This window comes from Neoarius graeffei, chromosome 8 (genome assembly GCF_027579695.1).
Source record: "Neoarius graeffei isolate fNeoGra1 chromosome 8, fNeoGra1.pri, whole genome shotgun sequence".
Taxonomy (NCBI): domain Eukaryota; kingdom Metazoa; phylum Chordata; class Actinopteri; order Siluriformes; family Ariidae; genus Neoarius; species Neoarius graeffei.
The window spans coordinates 59,021,006-59,032,546 of record NC_083576.1 but is presented as its reverse complement, the minus strand read 5'-3'; positions in this window follow the sequence as shown (position 1 = coordinate 59,032,546).

Below are 11,541 nucleotides of genomic sequence, written 5' to 3'. Positions count from 1 at the left end.
GGAGCCATCTGCAAATGGGTGCTTTGCGAGAAGTTTGAACCCTGGCCAATGTGTTCCTAAAATCAGTGGATGGGTTAGGTGGGGACTAACCTGTGCCTCAACACTATGGTTTTCTCCCTGAAAAAGCCATCACCATACATGCTGCTCCCAGTGCCTCATCCTGAACCAGGCTTTGGTGGCTGGAGGACTGGTTACAGCCTGAATTCACCAATGCATGGTGTGTATCCCCTTGGATACCCTCAGGTATGCGGTACATCCCAACTCAGTCAGGGGTGGTCTGCAGCATGTCAGGCATCTGGACCAATGCCCCTACCTCCATCACATGATGCTGGTCCTGGAACTGCCCAAGCTCCCTGCAGTGCCAGCACACTGGCTCAGACTTGACTTCCACACCTGCAGCTCAGGGATCACTCACCTGGGAAGAAGAAGAGACAGAGACAGTAGCATCTTCCTGCTGGGCCTGGAGCAGTGCCTGAAAGTGCTGCTCTTGCTCTGTGCACATGGTGACAAGGGCTTGGTGTTGGTTTTGGTGGGCAGTTGCAAGGACATGGACAAGCTCTCCAAAAGGTGAGGACTCCATCACAGTGCTTCAGCTCCTGGGTTCAGCACCAGTGTGACACTTCAGGGGGTTGGGAAACAGAAGAGATGGAGAGAGGTGGGTTGCTTTGACTAACACTTTATTCATTTTACTGTCAACTTGCCCTTTTTGCTGATTTATTGTTTCACAGTTTCACTCTGAGACACATACGAACACAGACAGGCACACATACATACAGCTTTGTGCTGGGTCTAGACTATTCTCTCTCCTCTCAGCCCTTTCTCCCCTTTTTAAGCCCTTGGTTATCACTGCGACAGAACTCACAAACACACACACCACTGTTAATCAGTCCCAGGTGTAATCACTTTGCCACTCACCTCCCATGGCTTTGCTCTCCGTTCACAAACCAACATTTGACCACGCCTCTGCCTCCATAGGGATTTAACACATTTGCTGCTCTGCCTCAGGTGCACATACATGCATTTCAGTGTTTGTCTGTGGTGCTGTTAGTGTTCTGTCCCAGGTGTTATATTCACAGTGACAAATTCCCAAGGTGCTGATAGTACCCTTAGACAAAGGCCTTATAGTTCCTACTTTAATCCTTGTTAGGGTTGCTGAAGGAGGCTCTGTAGAAGGTATGCAGGCATAAGATCATAAGATAGCCATCAATGTTTGATGCACAATGGAAATTCCAGGTGTCCAGAATTTGCTTTGTTATTTGGAGGTTGGGGGCGGCACGGTGGTGTAGTGGTTAGCGCTGTCGCCTCACAGCAAGAAGGTCCTGGGTTCGAGCCCTGGGGCCGGCGAGGGCCTTTCTGTGTGGAGTTTGCATGTTCTCCCCGTGTCCGCGTGGGTTTCCTCCGGGTGCTCCGGTTTCCCCCACAGTCCAAAGACATGCAGGTTAGGTTAACTGGTGACTCTAAATTGACCGTAGGTGTGAATGTGAGTGTGAATGGTTGTCTGTGTCTATGTGTCAGCCCTGTGATGACCTGGCGACTTGTCCAGGGTGTACCCCGCCTTTCGCCCGTAGTCAGCTGGGATAGGCTCCAGCTTGCCTGCGACCCTGTAGAAGGATAAAGCGGCTAGAGATAATGAGATGAGATGAGATTTGGAGGTTGGAATTCTTGTCTCTGAACATCCACTGCAATGTCATGTGATAAGGGTGAAGGGCTTCCCAGTGAGATCACGTGAACCCAATAAGAGCTGCAACATCTGGTCTGATGTCAGGGATTGATTTAGCCTGCAGAAAGCCAGTGTCAGCTGCTGAGCTCCACATTACCTTCTCTGGCTGTCCATCCTAAAGACATCAGGCACAAACCATTGAAACCATTGGTGATAACCCACCAGTTCCAGAATGGCCCAGATGGATTTTTCTTGGAGTTTATTCAAGACCCTCAATGCACTTACAATAATTTCTGGAAACATTGGCCCAACAGTCTCTGTGGAAAACAACGACTCTTATGTATGTATATGATGGTGTAGCAATCACTATAAGGATTGAGGGATGCAGTCTTTTGGAGCCAATAGAAACCTTGAGGCCCAAGGCCAAGCTGTACTGCAGCCTTCATAGGCATTCTATGAGCTTATCCATATGTAGTAAGTGTCAAGTTATGCCACCTTGCTTATTCTATGGAAGTCATCTAGCCATCTAAATTTGGCCCTTGTCATAGTTGCTCAGATCCTTACATTTGCCCATTTTTCCTGCCTCCAACACATTAGCATTGAGAACTGAGAGTTTCACCTGTCAGTGGTTTTAATGTTATGGCAGATCAATGTACACAAGCTCAGAGATACCCACTATTGGCTAGTGCAGCTATGATTGGCAGAGGAGAGAGAATGTGTCCAAAGTGCACAGCCAAGTTTGCTCTCTAGACTCCCAGCCATAGATGACTGTGGGATTGTTAGGATTCAAACTCATGCTCTCTCAATTTTTAGATATTTAATATCATCCAGTTTCATTGTTGTATGAGTTACCTATCAAAATATTACCATTGGGGCAGGGGTGGTTCAACAGTTAAGGCTTGCAGTTACTGATCATAAGGTCAGGGGTTCAAACCCCAGTACTTTCACATTGACACTGTTGGGCTTTTGAGCAAGGCTGACCCTGCATTCTGACTCCAACTTCCTAACATGCTGAGATATGTGAAGCAAAAACTTCACTGTGCTGCAAAGTCCAGTAGAGTGCCATTATAATATGGATCACTACTGTACGAAAACAGCTCATAACTTCCAAAGTTCCTCATATTCATATTATGAGGAAAGACTTTATATAAAGAAGCCAAAAAAGGTAGGATGAAAGAATGCATGCCATTAAACATGATCAACAAAATCTACATGATCACATTCTTCATCATCATCTATCCAGCTTCATTTATCATAACAAGAGTGGGAGAAGCCTCGAGTGTAAGCTTGCCCCTGATCACCTGCCTCTTAATGTTTAAACTGGGCTGGTCTGGTCCAAGCTCCTTTATTCCTTTATTATCCTTTTTTTAAATTCCAGTGTACACTGTGTAAAAGGATGCTTCTGTAAAGAAATAACAGAATTTTCTTTCTCCATGGGTCCACGTGAACTTGCCATCTTGTGAAAGCTCTGGTCTCATGAGCAGTAGTGAATGACAGCTGCAAGTATGAAGGTGCGTAGGAAACTGTTCAGTCACATAGCAAGTTCCCGAAGTGAAATATCTGGGTATAATCATGGATTATCAGTTGAACTTTAAAAGTCATGTAAAGAAAATGTGTAAGACTATTAAGGCAAATCTAGGATGTTTTAAGATGATAAGAAATTGCTTAACTCTAAATTGTGCCTTTGTTTTTATGAATTCTATGATTTTCTCACATATATCTTACGGTTTGACCACATGGTCTCAGGCTCACCAGACAACAATAAAATGCATAGAATGCCTCTATAACCAAACCCTCAAAGTTTTAGACAAGAAAAGAATAAGGCATCATCATTGCCAAATTTTAAACAAATATAAGATTCTCAGTTTTACTAATTTTATTTCATTATACACAGTTAAATTGGTTTTTAAATGCCTCAATAATACTGCTCCTCAACTGCTCTGTGAGTCAATAACAAGACTTCAAAGTGGTACTAGATCCACCACCCGAGCAATGTCAAAAGGCAATTGCACTGTTCCATTCCGTAGAACTTCATTTGCACAAACCTCTTTTTCAATAAAAGGAACACAATTATGGAATTCTCTACCAGACAGTTTAAAATCCATAGCTACATTTCTCTCTTTCAAAAAACAAACAAAACAATGGCTAGTTCAACAGCAATCCTGCTCTCATATTTAGTTTGAATCACTAGTTTAGATATTTAGCTTGTTATTTGTCTTTTTATTTTACTATTGCTATTGTTATTTTTAATTTTGTTATTATTATGATCATTATTTCTTATTTTATTTTATTTTATTTTTATGTATATATATTTTTTCTCATAGATTTTAAATATTCATTTTCTCTTTTTTTGTTTTGTTTAATTAAAAGCCCAACTAGGGACAAGTGTTGTGAATTAGCTTTGGCTACAAATACTGTGATGCATACATCAGATAACTGTTCCAGATATCTATGTCTTTGTATCTGTCCCTATTCAAAAATAAACAATACAATACATGGAAAAAACAAGCAAACAACAACAGCAACAAAAAAAGAAACCAATTCCAGTTGGCTGCTAATAAAAGAAGGCCAAATATTGAATCCGCCAATAAAAACGCAGTCTCAGGTCACCTGCTCTCCAAAAGTTTGTGTAGCCACATAAACACTCATTTGGCCAGCGCCCCAGCAGATGGAAGTATACCGGAAGTGTAGGTGTTCACATAAAATTAAAATAAATATAGCTTAAAAATGGGTTAAACATAATTAGATGGATACAGGTTAAAGTTGGATGAGTAAACAATTTTGACTTAAATTAATTAAGCAAAGGTATTTATTATGTTTCATATCACATAGTATTTCTCATCTAGATAGTTGGAAGGGGCGGCGGCGTCCCAGTGCCCCATATTGACCAGCTGCCACTGCATATACATGTAAGTAAAATGTATTTAAATAACGTGCATTAGCATCCATTGCTCTAATCCGGGACAGATGCATGTAATCAGTCTTTGAGGTGCGTGCTGCTCAGAGTGCAGAAGTGCGCAAGTGAGAGACTGAAGCACATGGATGCATGCAGATGTGACAGGCAGCAAAATATTTTATTACATATTTGTTACATTGACAGTCAACAATGAAGGAAAAAAGTTATCAGCATGATAAAAATGATCATAGTTCTTTCAATTTCTTCATCAGATATCTTCAGGGAACTGGTTTATCTAAAAAATAAAGCTCATAGAATGTTTTCTACTCGAGTCATGCCAGATTTTCCATACCATTATAACACAGATTCATTCATAACACGGTCGGATTCTTTGGATCCCAACTACCGTGTTATAACGGTGCTCCACTGTATATGTGACAAATAAAGGATTCTTTTAATATTAGTAACTTTAAGGCATAGATACCAATTAATTACTGTTATTTTTTTATATATTAATCCAAGGTAAATGTGCCTATATTCAAGATATTTCCATTACTTTGTACAGATGAGTCAAATGATGTGATTTTTTTTTCACTAAAGAAATAGCAAGAGGTTTTCCTTTATTGTTAGGCAGTTTAAACCTGTAAACATGAGTTGTTTTCCCAGGATAGTTTCCATAAATGTGATGCACAGACAGAGGAGCAAACTGAAAACGTAGTACAACAAATGCTTTTAATCTAAAAAATTAAAGGCAGTTTGGATTTTTCAGGATAAGACCCTTTTAAGCATATTTTATTGTATTCCACACCTGGCAGTAATGCTTAGACAGATGAAGTAATAGCAAAATGCAGGGTTTATTTGGCAGAAGCACAAAAGCATAATGCCAAGCAAGAATGAATTTAATGAAAGGCCAAGTTAAAAAAAATAAAGCAGAACAGAGCAAGGTTAATAATTTGCATATTCTGAAGATATCAAGATAAAGGAGATCATAGCACCAAAAAACAATGCCAAAAATGTTCAGGCTGTTTATACTAGGCAAAAACATGACTTTGTAAAGAGATGCTTAAAACACCTGCTTGCACTCGCCACTGATAACATGCAAACCCCATTTCCAGAAATGTTAGGATATTTTCCAAAATGCAATAAAAACAAAAATCTCATCTCATTATCTGTAGCCGCTTTGTCCTGTTCTACAGGGTCGCAGGCAAGCTGGAGCCTATCCCAGCTGACTACGGGCGAAAGGCGGGGTACACCCTGGACAAGTCGCCAGGTCATCACAGGGCTGACACATAGACACAGACAACCATTCACACTCACATTCACACCTACAGTCAATTTAGAGTCACCAGTTAACCTAACCTGCATGTCTTTGGACTGTGGGGGAAACCGGAGCACCTGGAGGAAACCCACGCGGACACGGGGAGAACATGCAAACTCCGCACAGAAAGGCCCTCGCTGGCCACGGGGCTTGAACCCGGACCTTCTTGCTGTGAGGCGACAGCGCTAACTACTACACCACCGTGTCGCCCCAAACAAAAATCTGTGATTTGTTAATTTATGTGAACCTTTATTCAACTGACAATAGTATACAGTGGTGCTTGAAAGTTTGTGAAGCCTTTAGAATTTTCTATATTTCTGCATAAATATGACCTAAAACATCATCAGATTTTCACACATGTCCGAAAAGTAGATAAAGAGAACCCAGTTAAACAAATGAGACAAAAATATTATACTTGGTCATTTATTTATTGAGGAAAATGAGCCAATATGACATATCTTTGAGTGGCAAAAGTATGTGAACCTTTGCTTTCAGTATCTGGTGTGACCCCCTTGTGCAGCAATAACTGCAACTAAACATTTCCGGTAACTGTTGATCAGTCCTGCACACCGGCTTGGAGGAATTTTAGCCCATTCCTCCATACAGAACAACTTCAACTCTGGGATGTTGGTGGATTTCCTCACATGAACTGCTCGCTTCAGGTCCTTCCACAACATTTTGATTGGATTAAAGGTCAGGGCTTTGACTTGGCCATTCCAAAACATTAACTTTATTCTTCTTTAACCATTCTTTGGTAGAACGACTTGTGTGCTTAGGGTTGTTGTCTTGCTGCATGACCCACCTTCTCTTGAGATTCAGTTCATGGACAGATGTCCTGACATTTTCCTTTAGAACTCGCTGGTATAATTCAGAATTCATTGTTCCATCGATGATGGCAAGCCATCCTGGCCCAGATGCAGCAAAACAGGCCCAAACCATGATACGACCACCACCATGTTTCACAGATGGGATAAGGTTCTTATGCTGGAATGCAGTGTTTTTCTTTCTCCAAACATAACGCTTCTCATTTAAACCAAAAAGTTCTATTTTGGTCTCATCCATCCACAAAACATTTTTCCAGTAGCCTTCTGGCTTGTCCACGTGATCTTTAGCAAACTGCAGACAAGCAGCAATGTTCTTTTTGGAGAGCAGTGGCTTTCTCCTTGCAGCCCTGCCATGCACACCATTGTTGTTCAGTGTTCTCCTGATGGTGGACTCATGAACATTAACATTAGCCAATGTGAGAGAGGCCTTCAGTTGCTTAGAAGTTACCCTGGGGTCCTTTGTGACCTCGCCGACTATTACACACCTTGCTCTTGAAGTGATCTTTGTTGGTCGACCACTCCTGGGGAGGGTAACAATGGTCTTGAATTTCCTCCATATATACACGGTCTGTCTGACTGTGGATTGGTGGAGTCCAAACTCTGTAGAGATGGTTTTGTAACCTTTTCCAGCTTGAGGAGCATCAACAATGCTTTTTCTGAGGTTCTCAGAAATGTCCTTTGTTCGTGCCATGATACACTTCCACAAACATGTGTTGTGAAGATCAGACTTTGATAGATCCCTGTTCTTTAAATAAAACAGGGTGCCCACTCACACCTGATTGTCATCCCATTGATTGAAAACACCTGACTCTAATTTCATCTTCAAATTAACTGCTAATCCTAGAGGTTCAAATACTTTTGCCACTCACAGATATGTAATATTGGATCATTTTCCTCAATAAATAAATGACCAAGTATAATATTTTTGTCTCATTTGTTTAACTGGGTTCTCTTTATCTACTTTTAGGACTTGTGTGGAAATCTGATGATGTTTTAGGTCATATTTATGCAGAAATATAGAAAATTCTAAAGTGTTCACAAACTTTCAAGCACCACTGTAAAGAAAAGTTTTTCAGTAGTTTTACTGACTAACTTAATCATATTTTTTAAATATAAGCAAAATTGGAATTTGATGTCTGCAACACACTCAAAAAAAAAAAGTTGGGACAGAGGCAAAATAAGACTGAAAAGTTTATAGGATATTCAAGTAACACCATTTTGGAAGATTCCACAATAAGCAGTTTTTTTCCCCATTTCCGTTTCCGGTTGAGAGTACGCTATGTCTCAGCCCCAGCAGCCCGGAGCACGAGTCTCAGCCCCAGCAACCACACCTGCAGACCTGAATAAGTCCATCTTGTCAGCCTTGTCCAGCATTCAGTCATCACTTGCCACCATGAACTCCAGAATCCAAGCCCTGAAGTCTGGTTCGGCTCCCTCTACAATTCGTTTCTCCCAGCAACAGCAGGTCCCTCCATGCTTCCCACTCAGTGCAGGGCCAGCTCCTGCATTGCAGAATGACCCAACTACTCACTGATGACATCACAATCCTGTAGAGAACGCTGGGAACTGCAGTCCTGGGCTCCAGCGGGGTTTCATTCTTCCTTCCTGCTGCGGCAATCTCTCCCAGTCTCGGAAACTAAATCCTAACAGGTAATGATGTCAGTCTGGTGAAAATCTTGCTGTGCTCTGAGCCGATTTACAGGCGTATTGTCGATTGTGGAGATGTGTTAGTGATGTTGAAAGATAGAGACCCCCGGCTTCAAATAACTTGATTCCTACTTGAATAGCTCAGCTAGCTCCTCCTCCTGGCTCTTCCATGTAAGTGCATGGAAGGCCAGGTATGGTCTGCTGGTGTGGTAGTTTTGGGGGTCTTTGCTGCTGCTCTCCCTGCTTTACTCTTTCCATGTAGGCACATGGAAGGGCAGGGAGATGTGCTCTCCCTGCCTCAAGGCTTTCTGGAAGGGCAGGGAGGTCCCAGAAGAGAGCCACACCAACAAATATAACTTGTTGCAAATGCAAACAAGAAGACAGAGTCATCTATGTCCCCTGCCCTATATATCAACTATATACCAAGTTTCAAGATATTATTTGTCACATTTTGCAAGTTCTGCTGCAAGAAACCAACCCTACCTCTTTACACTGACCTCAGCAGCCCATGGCATAAGCCCACTGGACCTTTGGTCCAGGTGAGCTAAAAATTAAAATTTCTCACATTTCTTTGTATCAAAAGGCACATATACATTACTTAATCAACACATATACCAACTTTCAAGACCATACCGCTCATAGTTTTCAAGTTCTGCTCCAGAAACAAAACCTACCCCTAAGACTAACTTGAGAGACTAAGTCTGAAATTGTTTCCATGGAAACATGAAAAATTAAAATTTCTCAAATTTCTTAGTATGAAAAGGCACATCTACATCACCTTGTTAACATGTATACCAAGTTTCAAAACCATATCATGAATAGCTTTGGATATATGCTCCGGAAATGAACATTGCTCTTAAAAACTAAGTCAAAATATAATTTTTATGTAAAAATTTGAAAAATACTTAAAAAAAATCCAAAATAGCAAAAGGCACCAGTTCACATGTTGCTTGATATGTATACAAAGTTTCATGAAGATATCTTCAGGAGTTTTAAAGATATGGCCCGGAAATGAAAACATCACCAGACAGATGGATGGATGGACGGACAGAGAGATGAAATCCATTTCTTGTGGGGGATAATAAAGGTTCTTTGACTAACATGGTCTTCATTGAAATTGAGCATAGTGTAGTTCAGGCAGGCCACGAAGTCAAGCTCAGACCTCAATCCCAGCTACATCAGCTGACTACAGCTGATCTCACGCCAGCCCACGTCAGCTGACAGCTCAACTGATTCCCTTCTATGCATTCAATTGGCATATCTCTCATAGGGCACCTTATTTAAGCTGCTTTAACCTGCCTACCTTTTGCTGCTTCCTCTGCAAGCTGTTTTGCAACTCACCTCCACCCCAGCTCCTCCATTTTTATGCTGTTCTGATTTTAATCAGTGTCGTTTCTGTGTCATTGATGCCTGCTCTCTTCTGTACCCCTTACGGGGTCTTTTCTGCTGCTCACCCTGCTTTAGCCTTTCCATGTAGGCACATGGAAGGGCAGGTAAGTGTGCTCTCTCTGCCTCAAGGCTTTACACACATGCATGTGGAAAGGCAGAGATGTCCCAGAACACAGCCACATCGCCAGATATAACTTGTTGCAAATGTAAATAAAGTTTATTTAACTAAAGTGGTCCTGACTGAACTGAGTGGTTTTGAAAAATTTCAAAATCTTGTGCCATCATGTACAATAGCAAGGGGCAGGAGACCCATCATTGCTGCAAAGGTGAATGGTTTTAAATGAAGAAGCAAACTTGCATTATGAACCTGACTAGCAACAGTCAAAAGGACATTTTTGGGAGCAAAAGTTGGAAAACAGACAAAGGAAAAAGCAAGACTCTAAGCTAGGCAGGCATATTCTTTGCTTAATGCTCTCTAACATACACCCACTGGACACTTTATTAGGAACACCTCCACATCTATGTGTTCTTGCAATTATTTAATCAGCCAGTCATGTGGCAGCAGTGCAATGCATAAAATCATGCCAATACAGGCCAGCAGCTTTGGGTAATGTTCACGTCAACCATCAGAATGGAGGAAAAATGTGATCTCAGTGATTTTGACCTTGGCATGATTGTTGGTGTCAGACAGGCTGGCTTGAGTATTTCTTTAACTGCTGATTGCCTGGGATTTTCACACACAACAGTCTCTCGAGTTTACTCAGAATGGTGGAATAAAGGAAAAAAAACATTCAGGTGAGCGTCAATTCAACTGCTTTTCTGATAAGCACAAAACATTTCAGAATGCACAACATGTCAAACTTACAACAGCAGAAGATCATGTTGAGTTCCAGTTTTGTTAGCCAAGAACAGAAAGCTGAGGCTGCAGTGGGCACAGACTCACCAAAACTAAACAGTTGAAGACTGGAAAAAATGTAGCCTAATCTGATGAATTTTGATTTCTCCTGAGGCACACAGATGGTAGGGTCAGAATTTGGAGCCAACAGCATGAATCCATGAACCCAACCTGCCTGGTGTCAATAGTCCAGGCTAGTGGAGGTGGTGTAATGGTGTGGGCAATGTTTTCTTAGCACAAGTTTGGGCCCATTAATACCAATTAAGTACCACTTGAATGTTACAGCCTGTCTGAATATTGTTGCTGACCATGTGCATCCCTTAATGGCCACAATTTACCCATTTTCTAATGGCTACTTCCTATATGATAATTCACCATGTCACAAAGCCAAATTCATCTCAAACTGGTTTCATGAACATGAGTTCAGTGTTTATCAGTGGCCTTTCCAGTAACTCGATCTGAATCCAATAGAACACCTTTGATATGTGGTAGAATGGGAGATTTGCAGCATGAAAATACACCTGAAAAATCTGAAGGAATTGCATGATGCAATCATGTCAGCATGGACCAAAATCTCGAATGCTTCCAACATCTTGTGGAATCCATGCCATGAAGAACTGAGGCTGTTTTGAGAGTAAAGGGAAGCCCTACCCATTATTAGTGTTCCTTCTAAAGTGCTGGGTTAGAGAGTATGTAACTATACTATATGGCCAAGAGTTTATCCTAAAGGCGTTCAGTTGGGATGAGGTTGGGGCTGTGTGTAGACTACTTGTGTTCTTATGTACTGACCTTGGCAAACCTCACTTTGTGCGTGGGGCATTGTCATGCTGGAACAGGTTTAGGTCCTTTAATTCCAGTGAAAAGAAATCTTAAATCTACAGCATACAAAGACATTCCAGACAATTGTGTGCT